Below are 17,200 nucleotides of genomic sequence, written 5' to 3' on the forward strand. Positions count from 1 at the left end.
AATCTGGTTCCATCCGACGGAGGGCAACCACAACCCATGAACTAAACCATAGACCATAGGTCTAGTCCATGGGATTGGCCTACCAAACCACTCAAAAAAATACGAGCCACAGCCTACACAAATAGACCATCGTTGGGTCTACGATCCGCGGGTGAGGTCCATCGACCAAGGCCTCAAATTATGGTTTGTGACGGCAAACGAAGGTCGATTAGGACGGACCATTGGTTGAACTACAGTATGTAGGTCTTCCTCGTTGTCTGAGTAATAAGTTTTATTGTTTTGGGATTTTGGGTCTTTTACAAATTAGTCTAGCCTAATACTATGTCGTTTTACACTTAACCTAAAGACTTATATAAGTGATTTAAACCCTAAATTAATTCATTCACATCATTGACTTCAAATTCACCAAAAGAAGTTAAGTCTTTCTCTCTCTTGAAGTTTGACGAAGAAGATTCAAGCTAGGGTTCAAGGTCAAGTCTTTTTTCTTCAATTACTTTTTGGCTTTGATAGATAGGTATGGTAGAGTTTAATCCATGAAACACTTGCATCCATAGAGAATCAAAGTTCTCTAAATTTAAAAGTAAAAATTCCCTAATTTGAGTTAGGGTTTTTGTTGCAAGTTATGGGTTCTTATGAATGTTTATTCAATTGATTGAATTCTGATTGATTATGCATGAATTAGAGGACACTATGTTTTTATGATGAAATTTCATGTAGCCATGCTTAACCTATGTTTCTAAGAAGGAATTTATTTAAAATGATTTTTAATCTATGAAAGGAGAACTGAAATTTATGTGTATTGTGAAAGGATAAATAAAATGAAGTATGTATTGTGTTGAGATTCAAGCATATGTGATAATTTATGATAAGAATTGCTTTGATATGAAAGCATGTTATTAACTTTTTTTATTGAAGTGATTGTTGTGGAAGGGATTTTCCTACATGATTTGTTGTGTATAACTATGAAAAAGTTTCTTACATGAATGCTACTAGGTTGAAAGGATTTCTCACATAAAATGAATATAATAAGGAACTAGGAAAAATGATGAGGGCTAGAGGCGATTAAACATGCCTAAATGAGAGGGATCAGAAATGATTAACCATATTCCTAAGAGTAGGACTAGAGGTAATTACCCATGTCCCTATAATTCAAGTTGGACTAGAGGAAATTACCCATGATCCCAAAGTTAAAGGAAAAGATGTGATTACCCATGATCCTTCATAAGAAGGCAAGAGACGATTCCTCATTTCCCTCAAAGATAAGCTATGATAAGTTACAATAAATTTTAAGCTTAGATTGTTGCTTGAGTTTGCCTTCCATGATGAATAAGACTAGAGGTGGTTATCCATGTCTTGACTAAGAATGAATCAAGGTTACTTTAAGAAGTACTCCTTATATGTTGAGATGATCAATTAGGTGCATTGGTCATTCTTTATGACTTATGTTTGTCACAATCCTCAAAACGAACTAGGATAATATAGAGACTCACATATTCCTTAAGAGATTATAACTTGTTTATAAGGCTTGTCACAGCTTGTAATGGTCGGTTTGATTAGGTTTGAGGTCAAACGTCAAAGGACGATCAAGACGTCCGGAAGCTAGTTGTTTGTGTCCTAGTGTGTCTTTGTATGTTTGCCTTGTGTTGAAGTGTTGTTTGGAGTCTAAAATTATTGGGGGGTACCAAGTATGTATATGGTCGTGTTTAGGGCCGAAACGTCTAAGCACGACTCCCCAAGGACCACCCTTAGTGTGGTTGAGGAAGACACAAAGGTTGGCAAGAGGCTACCAAAATAGTGTTAAGCCACGCCCATGGTCAATGATCAGTAGGTTGATTGACGCCTTATGAATAGGGGCGTGGAGCCACACTTAGTCATGGGAGATTATACCCCAAATAAAGGGACTTTGTGACAAACCATGGAGTGCAGGACGACTCATCAACTAGACGATGCCCCGTTGCTTGCAACCTTCAAATAGACATGTAACTTACTTTTAAGACTCGGTCAAGTGAGGGGTGAATTGGGAAATTTATCCCATGTTCCAATTAAAAGTTTGAAGGTTATTATACCTATTTTGGGTTACTTTAAGTTGGTTCAAATCATAAAACCCCAAATAAGAATTCATTCTTCAAATCAAACCTTTCCCTCTCAAATATGATTCTCTCACAACCCCCATTGGAGATCAAGATCAAGATAGGGGATGGATTCCAAGTGTTTTTTTCTCAAAATTTTGTGTATTTTATTCTACTAAAGTATTTTAACCCTTGATCCTTAGTTAACCTTTCATATAAGGAGTTCTATCAAAAATTTTCCAAAGAGTTTCTATGACAAAAATCCTAACTTTATATCGAAACATGGGTCCGTTGTCAAATGGTTTTCAAAGTCTTTATAATGATGAATGTATGATTAATCAACGTTTTTATGATGAATTTCAATGAAGTTCCTTAAAGAACCCATGATCTCCTTAACATCTCAATTTAGCCTATAAAGTGGGTATTGTGATCTTGATTAAATGTTAATCGAATTGTGATTAGATTGTGATGTATTTTTTAATTCTATTTCAATCTATATCAATTAATGATGAATTTTTGAAGATTTTTCTATGATGATCATGTCTTGGAGAATTGATAAGTTTACCTAATTCCTAGTTTATAGTCTTGGAATTAATGTTGTATGGTATGGTCCACTTATGGTGGCGATGTTTACATTCTTGTCTATTTTTACATGTTGTGATCATGGACTTGAAGTCAATAAATGTAAATAGGAGTGATATTATGACTAGTGTGATTATGAAGTTTAGCTGTGTAGTCTTCAATTCTAATATCATGACTTAGGTGTATTGACAATGTGAAGTATTATGTGAATGATGATATTAGGGTAAGGTATGGTATACACTGTATAACCCTCTATAAACATGTGATGTTATTCATGTTAGGAGTCTTCTATGCAAATGTGGAATATGATCTTGTCTCCTAGATGCAATGTGGGTGTGTGGCCTATATTCCCTAAATGTTCCATGTGTGAGGTGTTTCATGACTTGAGGGATATAAATTTTATATATGTTGTGATCCTTGTAGGGTGTTTTCCTTAATAACTAGGTTTTTCCTTTTATGTGATCATGATGACCGACATGTACACACACATATCTCATGCATAACTATGAGTATGATATGTTCATGGTGTCTATTGAATGGATAGTTCTAATATGCACCTTTATCTCTTATTATGCATGTAATTATATGATTAATGAAGTATGATCTTGTGTTGTCTAGAGGTGTTTACATGAAATTCTTTCTCACATATGTATACACACATATGAATGTTGAAATGAGTAAGGCTATGATGATCTAGTTAAAGTGAGTCTTTTGTAGGGCTTCCTCAATTGTACTTTAATCTAGGTTATGTTATGAATGTTATGATTACGTAAGAGGACATTCTCACATAATGTAGGTTTTATGATGAAATTTCATTCTCATATTAGAAACTTTTGAGCTATATGGCGTATGAGGGAGCTAGTCCCTAAATCCTACGTTATGAACTAATGATAAGTAAAGGCTTAAAGATAATAAAGAGGGAGTTCAATATCAGCACCAAGTGGATATGTACAATAAGGAAAAGACGCCTCCGTTAATGCTATAGGACGGGTCATCTAAGTGATAATCATAAGATTGAAGCCTCTCCACTAATGCAATCGGTCGGGTTTCTAGAAGCAATCTCACTATCCCTTAACTAGTGAACCCATAGGTTCTAGCTAGTGTATTCACCTAGATAGCTATTATGTAGGCTCTACCTTGGCAAGTAGAACACCTTCTTTTGGTGTAGAGTTATATGAAACCGGATTCCATCTAGCTTACATGGTCTATGTCGGTTATGGCTAAGTCTCCCTACAATTAATAAATGAACTAAGACAAGATTATAGACATTAGTCATGATTCCTTGAAGAGCTACTAAGTGTAGGCAGGACTGCAGACCCTACTTATATATTGCACAAGTAGACTCTAAGGGAAGTTATGATTAGGTTCCTTTATGAAATAAAGATTATCGTTCATGTATGTAACCATGAATACATGTTAAGGTTGTCTTTACTTATGTCAAGACATGAATTATTATTATGCATGCAAATTTCACTTTTGGCTTCTAAATGGGTTTGCTTGGTATATATGGGGGTATGGGACTCCATGTGTACATTGCAAACGTAAGTTTGTGAAGGGGTTGTGAGGATAGTTTACCTATGATATCAACTATATGAGTTATGACTAAGATGTAATAAGTGAAAGGGTTCTTATATGACCATTATGAAGTATGTTCGTCTTATGTTTAATGATTTAATTTATGTGTTGTATCTTATTTTATGTGATGTTCCTAAGTCTAGGGTGACTTCCTATGATCAGTTGGTATGAGCAGTATTATGGGATGCTACTTGTATATTGCGCTAGTGAGATTTGGAAGTTGTCTTAGGTGATGGTAGTTATATGTAGATAGTGCCCTATTGAATGTGCCTTAAATGTGATAAAATGGCTTCAAGTATTTTTATCACTGATATCCATATCTATATGATGTATGACAACTATATTTTTTTATTATTTTATCAATGTTTATGAAGTTTTACTTTAAAGACATGATGCATGGTTTCTAACTAAATGTCCTCTTTCAATCATGTTTTTGCATGGTTATCATACTTAGTGTATTCTTGTACTAATACCATTCTTCTTCATCTTTTTACACAAAGTGTAGGTGGTGATGACTAGAGGATCTTTCTTTGAATGAATAGCTTGGATAGCTATTCCTAAGTTCAAGTGTGTCCTTATGATTGAAATACCTTCATGTCAAGATGTTAATTAAGTTCATGTAATAGTATAGATTATTCTTTTATATTGGAGTTGTGTCTTAAGATGGCAAGATGAAACTTAATGATGTACTTAGAGTCTTTAAATAAAGTCGTGTTTTAGCATTGTGTTATGCTATGAAAAGTATTAAGTTACGCTAATTTTATGAAATGCAATGAATGAAGGCTAAGAGGATTGTCCAAGACCTCTGAGAGGTTGACGACGCCGGATACTTGTATGGGGTGCTCCCCGGTCATGAAAAACATAGTATCAGAGCATAAGGTTTGAGGAATGGTCTTTAGGTTTCAAAGTCTCATAATGCCACGCCTAGTAGAGTCTTGTTAATCGGTGTGAGTCGCGACACATCTATGAGTGAGAGGCTATAGGACGGTTCCACTATCTTCATTACTTTTGCGTCGTGCCATAATACTTAACTCTATATGATGTCTCTCTTATGTTTCCTTGTCTGGTGGTCTTTGATGTGATTGAATTGAAGGGATGATGTTGTCACATCCGGGTTTACCCCCTAGACATAACCGGCGTCGTCGTCCTCTTTGAGGACTAGGACTAGCCTCTTAGTCTTACATCATCACATTCATCGATCGAAAATACGGAAGAATTAAAATTTTTTCAGTAACATCTACTTAGAGGTTTACATATAACTCTACATACACATAATGTATAGTCGTATCGAGTATACATAGACCCTTCCTATAGGAAGGTTACATAGCCTTCTACTTTTATTGCACATACATATATAAGATAGAATAAAGTCTTAATGATTGTATCATCTCATACCATCTTATCGATTATTACAATATGGGCATAGCCCTACATCAAAAGTAAAAAAGCCACATATAGGCTTATACAATTCGTACACAATGGAAATAGAGTGAACATAAAGGAGTATTAAACTCATAATAAGTAACTTCATAAGCAAGATAGTTGGGATCGCCCTTGGAAAGTGAGGACCTACACACTTGGATGAAAGAGATATCCAAGCCTTCAACAAAGTCGCCTTTCGAACCCTTCAACGACTGGAACCTAAAATGTTGGGGAAAAGGGAAGAAAATGGAATTAGTACTCCACATGTACTAAGTATGAGACCATATGCACATATAACACCAAAACATGCTAAAAAGGACATTTAGTTAAAATCATGCCAATTTACCCCTTTTAAAGACTTATGCACAATTATCAAACCATACAATCACTGGGCATGTTCAACAAGTCAAATAAATCATATGCATATCAATCATACTTGAACCCATAATCTCATATAACCCTATCACCAAGTAATAGCATCGCAACATGAATAATTGTTTATCACACAAATAGCAAAGTAAGGAAACTAATTATAAATCCTCATAGAGTCAACAAGTGCAATGACTAAGCAAATCCCCATAACCCTACTTAATTAAGTAACCCTACAATAACTATAATTAGTATCATACTTCACACCATATGTCCTTCAAATACTCATAAGTTCATACTTTATCAATCAAGACCAATTTCATGTTCATAAGCATAAAAATCATCATATAAAGTCAATTACATTTATCATCATCTATATACATAATATCAACTTCCTAAAGCTCCTATTAAGGTAAACTAGTGCAAGACATAGGTAGAGTCCCATACCCCTACCTAAGCCAACTCAAACCCTTCAAGTCACTTTAGTTAGTTTATACATCATTACTTCCTTTTAGTTTAGGGAACACTTGCTTTAACCGACATAGACCACATGAGATAAATGTGGAATCCGGTGTCATAAGACCTTACACCGGTGGAAGGTGGTCTATCGGACAAGGTAAAACCTAATATAAACATAGTTTTCTAGGTGGATCCACTAGCTAGTATCCTATGGTGGCAACATAGTTCGAGGACTAAGAGATAGGTGTCCCTCTTCATACAATGTGGTAATTGGGCCACTTCTCATGGGAATCCCTCGGATGAAATATCCCTAAAAAGGGAAGTCAACCTCACATGGGCAACTGTAGGGTGAACCTTTCCTCTACATGAGAAATCATCACCTCCCATTGTCAAGTTCACTCGGTGCTAAGCTAAGTCCCTTTCATTGAAATGTCTTTAATTCTTATTATAATCATAACCTTAGTTAGGTCATAGGGTTTAACCCTCGTATAAGCATTATCATCGTAGCTCAATAAGAATTGCATGAGTAATAGTCCTTTCACCACAATTCATATAAAGGAGGTTAACACTTTACACATCCCATCATGATACACATCATCATCCTTAAAACATATACACCCTAAGCAATCTCACAGCCAATGATTAAGACATTTCAATGCAATTATCATACCATCCTATCAACCCTAGATGATTCACACTCCAACTTAATATCATGACTTAACCATAACTAATCACAAGTTGAAGTAGGAAATAGGAATTTCAAGAATTACGAAGCCTTCTCCATAATTCACCACAAGGGCCTTACCATCAACCCACAACTCAACCCACTAGGGGAGTATCATCATCAAAAAATGATAAACAATAAGATACAATGTCAATAGCATCTCTATAACACAATTCAACAATAGATTATAGTCTACGACAAGATACATAAGCCAAAACTTCACTGTAGGTTTCATGCCCTAGATCACATCTCAAGAATTTGCATAAAAGGTCCACAATTCATCTTAACTTATCCATAATAATACCACAGTAAAGTGATCTAATCGATAACTAACTCAATGCGAATACCACAATACCATATAGGTCAAGATTACAATCTAGGGTTAAGGGTTGAGGATCATGCACTTCAATTTGTGTTAAACCATTCACAAGTATCACAATTAAGTTAAAATACATAAAAATCTACTTAATACGATCTGAATAAACCATTAACAACTCAATTTATATTTTCAATTTTGTAATTTAATGAAACCCATAAGAAATTTAACTTTTGAAAACTATTTTTGAAGGAACCCCTTGAAGGAAGAGTCTCAAGGGTGAATAGATCACATACCTTAATGTTTGATGACAATTTGGTAATGAATTCATCCCTTTCCAGCCCCCAATTCACCTCCCAAACTTAGTTTCTATGGAGTCTTCCAATTAGAGAGAGAAAGAAGAGAGAAGGTAGAGAGTTTGATTTTTAGAGTCTAATTAGTTTAATTGGGGGTTGGGGACTTTATATGGGTTATTAGTTAGTCAATTAGTCACCCTTAATCCCTAACAAACCCCTAATCACTTATTTAATTAATTGACTTAAACACTTAAAATATCATATAACTTGACCCCTCACAGACGGAACCCCGATCGACGGGCCATCTGTAAGTCGACGGGCTCACCCCCCTCTCGTATTGAACACCGTCGATGAGTTCAGAGACTGTGCAGGTGAGGGTATATATCCACATGGATAAGTGTGTAACAACGGAGGCATCGACGCCCCATTTGTCCACACACACCCCGTCCTCTTAATCGTCAATTGCACATTGCCAGGCAGTGTTATCTTACACGTAAAGGTCCACCTCAAGGGCCCTTGGTTGGTCCTTGGGGAGTCGTACCTAGACGTTTCAACCATGAAACATCCCTAAAACACGTGTTAAACATATTTTTACTAATTTCCATATAATTCCGACTCTTAAAAACTAGTCAAATAAGCTAAGACACACTAGCACCCTTGTGAACCAACTTCCCGGACGTCATGGAAGTTCTTAAATGTTTTGGTTCTTAAACGGCCTACACGACCCTAATTCATAAAATGGACCTAAAAATAGTACTTAGACCTCTTTACACCAATGTTAAGCTTTACAACACGTCTAGAATTTTCGAAGTATTACAGATGTTCCATGGCTTGAGGGACAAGAGGTGAGTTTTGATTCTTATTATGGATTTGTGACTGTAGAAGTATTTGTGAAGGTGAATTTGGAATATTTTGATGTGCGCCGATTTTGGCTATATGTGACCTATGAGAATTGAGATGTTATGTTAAGAGTAGTTATGATAGAATGAAGTCATTTTTGGAATGATAGGTTGCTTCATGGTTATGAGCGATGATAGTATATTGTTATATTATATGCTTGAAAATTTGTAGAAAAATGTGGTAAGAATGGAAAGTTTCCCTTTTTATATGAGTAATGCTTCATAGTTGTCGTTATGTGGTTTGGGAGTATTTTTTATAGGCTTACTCCTAAGAATGGAAGATAGTGTGTAGTATCTAGTAAAGTAATTGTGAAGTATGCTAGTTAATGGGAGAACCCTATGACTAGTTGATTAGTTCCTATATGAACCTATCCTAACGGTTGAAAGATGGGAAGAATGGATTTTATTCCATAAGTTGGGATTATGTTTTACTCTAAGGTTGACTTGGAGGATATCATGCACCTCTTAATTCATGGGGAGAAGAAGAATATAGATGTTGACCTACTTCAAAGTGGTCACTTAACTTTTTAGATTAATCTTAAGCATGTTCACTGATGGAAGTGCTTAGATTTTACCTAAGAATGGTTTGTTGGAAGGTTCCACCAAAAGTGATGATAGGGGATGAAATGGTCTAGAAGTTATCTTGCTTTAGTATTAGAAAAAAAGAAGGAGGCTTCTAAGGCCAAATCTCTTCTAAGTTCCCCTAAGATTATTCTTGGAGAGGATGGTTACCTTAAGTCTGTAGAAAAGTGGTAGTGGATTTTTAGAGTTCCACCATGTGTGATATGTTTTGTTATAATCCAGGAATTCTGTAGTCCTAAGTTGGAGGGAGAATTCTCTAAAGGCTATAGATGAACTACCTAAGGTGATGAACCTTGTAAGATTGATTTTCGGAACTACTTACCTTGTTATGACTAGGTAGTAGAATTTTATGAAATATGGAGTTACCCTTTGTATTGATGGAATATTTAAGGCCTCATATGGTTGGGTACTATGACCCAACATGAATTATTATAAGTTTCCTTTAGGTGTTAGACATGGAGGAATAGTGGTGCTTGATTAGTACCTATCTATGATTGAATTAGTAAGTTTCTTATGAGGGTAGGAGTATAATCCTCAATGGTGTAGAATCACATTGTGATAGGAGCATGAAGATTTAGTCTTGACTTGCCTTGACCTGTGTGTTTAAGGCCATGATGTGATGAATAATTCATTAGGCTTCCCTAAGTGGGGGATAATGTTCCTAGATTGTAAGGTTTTGAGTGTCTTCCTACTTTGATTTTCCTTGAACTTCTCTATGTAAAATATCACTTCGAGTGATATATATGAAGTGGAGTAACTTAGATACTCATTTATGACCTGTTGAAATCTCACCTAGTGGAGTGTGAGTGAAGATCTAGTAAGAAATGGTTCCTTCTTGAGAGATAGAATGAGGTGATGCTAAGAAGGGTGTGCATAAACTTATTTCAAAGAAGGGGATGTTGTTCTTGATTTGTAAGGTTAGTAAGTTAAGGTTCCCTTGGAAGAGATGAATCACTCTTTGATGAGTTCACCCTAAGTGAGGGATGATGGTTTGAGTAGTAAGGTTGTTCATATCCCTATTTTTTCCTTCTATTCTTACTGAATCTTGAAACAAAAGAGTTCCTAGTAGCATGTCCATGTTGTGGAGTCTTACATATAAGTGTAAGTTGCATGTTCTCCATATGTTATGCATGTTATGAAAAATCATTATTGCATAAAAAGGGATTTTTGATACATTTCATGCTTCCTATGTTGTTGTGCATCTTGATATGATAAATGTGCAGTTGACTTCATGAGACAGTTTAATGAACATACTTGATAGCACTTTGTATTTGACGGTGTTTGTCCCTACGATGAGGTATTGAGTTTTTCTTAAATGAGAAAAGATGAGTCCCTTTAAAAATATGACTTTACTAATTTGAGAAGTGTTAATATAGGCTCACTCTTGAGAAATGATGGTGTGTCTAGCCAATGTTATTGAGGTGTGACTATGAATTTTAATAATCTTCCTAAATTATTATGTTTATGAAAACTAGTGTTACGCAAGAAATTGAAATTTTGTGAAATAACTTCCTATTGTTGTGACATGTCTGGTGTGATATACCATTTTCACTTCATGAGGAAGGGAGTACAAGCATACCTTGGTTAGAATTTGAGAATTTCTCCATAAAATGAATTGACCTTTGTGAAATGCTTGAATATGAATTTTATGATAACATGGGAGTATGTTATGACTAGGAGAATGTAGTCCCTCATTGAGCTTTATTTAACATGGAAATTCTATGTATGCCTTGATGGTGTTATGTCTAAATGATAAAGATTTTATTGATCTATATTACTCTCGATCTATGTGTAGTAGTATGAGTTACTTAATTGCCTCATAAGTTGTAATGTTGATCATGCCTATGTGTGAATTGAAAGTTATTACATGTTAGTTCTTATGATGAAGTGATAAGAATGCCTTAAGTTGGAGAAGGTAGTTCCTCCACATGGAAAGGAGTATGAGGCAGCATGTGTGCATGGAAACAATTATAGGAGTAGTCCATGTTTGCTTATGTTGCTTTTAAATGCATAATTGTATAAAGTTAGTGTTTCCTTCTATGTTGTTGCATGGACTATAATGTTGTATTAATGATTGAATATTGTGAGTTTCATTGGCTCATTGAGTCATTCGAAGTGTCTTAAGTATCATTCAAGGACGAATGTTCCCAAGTGTGGGATAATGTAACAACCCTCAAAACAAACTACGATAATCTAGAGCCTCACCTGTGCCTTAAGAGTTTATAATTATTTATAAGATGAGTCACAACTTGTAATGGTTGGTTTGATGAGGTTTGAGGTCAAACGTCAAAGGACGACCAAGAAGTCCAGAAGCTAGTCATTTGTGTCCTGGTGTGCCTTTGTATGTTTACCTTGTGTTGAAGTGTTGTTTGGAGTCTAAAATTATAAGGTGTACCCTAGTATGCAGATGTCGTGATTAGGGTCAAAACGTCTGGGCACAACTCCCCAAGGACCACACTAAGGGTGCTTTAGGAGGACATAAAGGTTGGCAAGAGGCTGCCAAAACAGTGTCAAACCACGCCCATTGTCGATGCTCAGTAGGTTGATTGACTCCTCCTAAAATTGAGGCGTGGCTCCACACTTATTCATGGGAGATTAGCCCCCAAATTATAGGCATCTTCCACAAACCAAGTAGTTCAAAATGGCTCATCAACTAGACGACACTCGTGCAACCGTTAAATGTACTTGCAACTTACTATTAAGTCTCGGCCAAGTGAGGGGTAAATTAAGAAAGTCACCCCACGTTCCAATTAAAAAGTGGGTTATTTTACCTATTTCTTGGTATTTTAATTGGGTTATAATCATAAAAAACCAAATTAGAATTTATTCTTCAAATCAATCCTTTCCCTCTCAAATATGATTATCCAAAAAACGACATTGGAGACCAAGCTCAAGATTGAGCTAGGGGATGGATTCCAAGTTTTTTCTTGTATTAAGGTATGGTAACCCTTGATCCTTAGTTGACCTTTCATCTAAGGAGTTCTATCAAAAACTTTCCAAAGAATTTTTATCACCAAAATTCCTAACTTTCAATCTAAACATGGGTTCATTTATGTCAAATGGTTTCAAAATCATTCTAATGATGAATTTATGATTAATCAATGTTTTATGATGATATTCAATAAAATTCCATGATGACCTATGATCTCCTTAATCTCTCATTTTAGCCTATAAATTGGGTCTTGTAATCTTGATTAGATGTTAATCGAATTGTGATTAGATTGTGATGTATTGTTTCATGCTATTGCAATCTATATAAATTCATTATTAATTCTTGAGGATTTGTATATGATGACCATGGCTTGGAAATTGGTAAGTTGAACTAATTCCTAGTTTATAGTCTTGAAATTGATGTTGTATGGTATGGTCCACTTATGGTGGCGGTCTTTACATTCCTGTCTATCTATACATGTTGTGATCATGAACTTGAGGGCAATAATTTAAAGAGGAGTGATATCATGGCTAGCATAATTAGGAAGTTTAGGTGTGTAGTCTTCAATTCTACTACCATGACTAAGGTGTATTGATAATGTAAAGTATTATGTGAATGATGATATTAGGGTAAGGTATGGTTTACATTGTAACATGGCCTCTACTTATGTAACCCTATATTAATGTGTGATTTTATGTATATTAGGAGTCTTCTATTCAAATGTGGAATATGATCTTGTCTCCTATAATGTAATGTGGGTGTGTAGCCTATATTCCCTAAATGTTACATGTGTGAGGTGTTCATGACTTGAGGGATATATATTTTATATGTGTTGTGATTCTTGTAGAGTGTTTTCCTCAGTAAGTAGGTTGTTGCTAATATGTGATCATGATGACCAATATGTACACACGCACATCTCATGCATAACTATGAGTATGATATGTTCCTGGTGTCAATTGAAAGGATACTTCTTATATGCACCTTTATCTATTATTATAAATGTAATCTATATGATAAATGATGTATGATCAGGTGTTGTCTAGAGGTGTTTATGTGAAAGGCTTTCTGACAAATGTAATAGACACACATGAATATAGAAATGAGTAAGGCTATGATAATCTAGTGAAAGTTAGTTTTTTGTAGGGCTTCCTCAATTATACTCTAATCTAAGTTATTTTATGAATTTATTTGAGAGGACATTCTTACATAATGTAGGTTCTATGATGAAAGTTCATTCTCATCTTAGAAACCTTTGAGCTATATTACGTATTAGGGAGCAAGTCCCTAAAGCCTACCTTATGAACTAATGATAGGTAAAGACTTAAAGAGATTAAAGAGGGAATTCAATGTTAGCACCTAGTGGATATGTACAATAAGGAAAAAAAACCCTCTATTAATGCAATAGGTTGGCTAATCTAAGTGATACTCATGAGATGAAATCCTCTCCACTAATGCAATAGGTCAGTTTTCTAGAAGTAGTGTCACTATTCTTTAACTACGTTCCCCCATAGGTTCTAGCTAGTGGATCCACCTAGATAGGTATTATGTACGTTCTAGCTTGGCAACTAGAACGTCTTCTTCGTGTGTGGAGTTATATGACACTAGATTCCATCTAGCTCACATGGTCTATGTCGGTTATGGCTAAGTCTCCCTAAAGTTAAGAAATGAACTAATATAAGATTATGAACATTAATCAAGATTCCTTGGAAGAGCTACTTAGTGTAGATAGGACTATGGACCCTACTTATACATTGCACAAGTGGACTCTAAGGGAAATTATGATTAGGTTCCTTTATGAAAAAAGGATTATGGTTCATGTATGTAATATGAATGCATGTTAAGGTTTACTTTACTTATGTCAAGACATGAATTATGATTATGCATGTGAATTTCACTTATGGCTTCTAAATGGGTTTTCCTGGTATATGTAGGCGTATGGAAATCCATGTGTACATTGCACAAGTAAGCTTGTGAAGGGGTTGTGAGTATGGTTAACCAATGATATGAACTAAATGAGTTATGACTAAGATGTAATGAATGAAAGGGTTCTTATATGACCATTAATAAAGTATGTCGGTCTTATGTTTAATGATTAAATGTATGTGTTGTAATTATTTTATGTGATGTGTCTATGTCTAGGTTGACTTTCTCGAATAACTTGGTGTGAGTAGTATTATGGGATTCTATTCGTACATTGCACTAGTGAGATTCAGAGGTTGTCTTAGGTGATCGTTCTTATATGTAGATTGTTCTTTATTGAATATGCCTTCAGATGTGGAGGTTGTCTTAGGTGATGGTTCTTATTTATAGATTGTGCCCTATTCAATGTGACTTCAATGTGATAAAATTGCTTCAAGTATTTTTATGAGTGATATCCATGATATTTTTGGTTAAAGTTGAATCGACTTACTTTAGTTTTTGTTTGGGTTTCCTTGTGTCGACGATACTTAGGGTAGGTTGTGGTGTGGGAGGCTATCTATCCATTGCACAAGTAGGCACATGAAAGGGGATTCTTGGTGTGTCTTTTTATGCAATGTGTGAATGGGTCATTATGTGATGTGAATGAAGTTAAGTGACTTAATGTCTAATGTTATGAAAGAATGTTAAAGTTATGTCTTGTATAATGAAGGTTATGAACGATTAATATGGTGTGCCTAATATGAGGAAATATTCAAGGAGCACTAGGTGGGAGTAGTAGTATGGGATGCTAATCTCACATTGCACTATGTGTAATTGAGGGTTGCCTTGGAGAAGGGTTCTTATCTGAAGTCCTTAAATATAAGCATGTTCCTCTAGTGTCTAGTTATAGAATGTGACTTGTTACCCGTACGAAGTAAGCCTATAATGGGTAGCCTTGAGGATCACTTAGGTGTGTATCGAAGGGATTGTATGCGCGGTTCCTTCATGTCTTACCTTAATAAGTCTTAGGATAACCTTGGTTAGGGAAACTTCAAAGGAAATGAGTTCACTATGAGTTTCTATGATTTATATGTTATTTTACTTATATACTCATGAAGTTTTACTCAATTAGCATGAAATCTTGTTTCAACTAAAATGTCTGATTTTGCATGTTTTTTCGTATGCAATACTTAGTATAATGTTTGTACTAACCCCATATTTTTCTATACTCTATAAGTATAGGTTGGAAGCAAGTGGAAGTCTAGAAGGAAAATCTTGGGAATCGACTCTCTCAAGACTCGGTATGTCCTCATATATTCGAGGACATAGTCTATGTTTCTTTAGCTTCTCACTAAGACTTGCATAAAACTTATTATGTATTTTCTATTAATATAAAGGGTCGTGTCCTTAAGATATTTAAGATGTGTATTTAAGTTGGCTTGTGAAGATGAGACTTACTCTTTAATATTTAATAAAAGATATTTTCTCATTTTTATCAATGTTGTGAAATGTTTTAATTCCGCACTACTTTTCATGTCTTATGTAATGAATCATGGCTAAGAGGCTAGTACAAGACCTCCGAAGGGTCAAGTACGCCTTGTGATGACTCAAGAGTTCTCCCTTCTTCTAAGGTGTACTTGCGGGTTATTACACTTCTAATCGCTCGGAATGATGCATTTATCATCATCTCAGATTTACCATGCTCATAAGTTAATCATACTTTCATAAATCAAGTGCATAGACAACTCACCCTAGGAATTATCCTATCAAGGTACACATCTGCAATGTATAGGTAAAGTCCCATACCCTTACCTACAATAGTCCACCAATCAAGTCATCCTAGTTAATAAACCTTCTTCATATTTTCATGATCATATTACACTTGTATTAAAGCATGAGGGGTGTGTGTGTATTGGTCAACATAGTCGCATAATTGCAACATGTCAATGAGGAAGCCACCCTCTAAAGATCACAACACATGTACAACATCCCTCAAGTCTTAAGTCACACACACATAGATTATTAAGGACAATAAACAACACACACTCACTTTATATCATAGGAGACAAGAACATATTAACCATTTGAATAAAAGACTCATAATCATGCATATAAGACCACACTATCATATAGGGGTACATAGGTAGGGGGTCCTTCATTAATATTACTTCATCAATGTTAAACATATAGACCATACCTAACCCTGAGATCTTCATTTAGATGTTCATAACACTATCAATACACCCTAGATCATAAACTAGAATGGAAGAGTAGGCATATAACTTCACATGTGTGATCATCATAACCACACTTCATAATACAGAAATTTTCCTTCAAGGCCATGATAATAACATATAGAGAATGAAAAGAATGTAAATACTGCCACTATAAGTGGACCATACCACACAATGCAATTCTAGATCAATTCTATACTAATTATAGTAATCTAGGTCAATTCACCAAATTCCCTAAGCTATGATAACCTTAGATCATTCCTCCACAATTCGTATTCAATTTACATAGATAACAATAGAAATAGGAAATTCAATCTAATCTCATTTCTATTAACATGGAATCAATATCACAATACCCACATTATAGGCCAATTTGAGAAATTAGGCGGATCATGGGTTCTTCATGGAATTGTATTGAAATTCATCATAAAATCAGTATCTAATCATAAATTCATCATTAGAATTCTTTTGAAATCAATTGAAAATGAACCCCTAGCTAGATTGAAAGACAACAATTTTGATGATGAAATCTTTTTGAAAATCCTTTGAAAGAACTCCTTACATGAAATATTAACTAAGGATAAAGGATTACCATACCTTAATACACGAGAAGACACAAAAATTTATAGAAGAAAGAATATCCATCCCCTAGGATTTTCTTGAGCTTGGTCTCCAATGGAGGTTTTGTTTTGAGAGGGAAAGGTTTTTTATTTTGAAGAATGAATTGGGAATGGGGTTTTAAGTTATTTACCAACTTAATATACCTATAATGGATAATATAACCGCCCATACCTTATTCTGAAAGTAGGTGAATTTCCCAATTCACCCTTTAACTTGGCAGC

At 35.0% G+C, this 17,200-nt stretch overlaps 1 protein-coding gene across 1 annotated transcript in view; it reads right to left on the reverse strand.

The window, feature by feature from the left end:
* Window positions 1-5,680: 5,680 nt before the first annotated feature.
* Window positions 5,681-17,200, reverse strand: part of LOC107003537 — a 36,485-nt gene continuing 24,965 nt past the window's right edge. The window contains exon 11 of the transcript XR_001454684.2: window positions 5,681-5,867. The gene's annotated coding sequence lies outside the window, so the exon portion shown is untranslated. The remainder of the gene's footprint in view (window positions 5,868-17,200) is intronic.

The sequence above is a fragment of the Solanum pennellii genome, chromosome 1, assembly GCF_001406875.1.
Source record: "Solanum pennellii chromosome 1, SPENNV200".
NCBI classification, from domain to species: Eukaryota; Viridiplantae; Streptophyta; class Magnoliopsida; order Solanales; family Solanaceae; genus Solanum; species Solanum pennellii.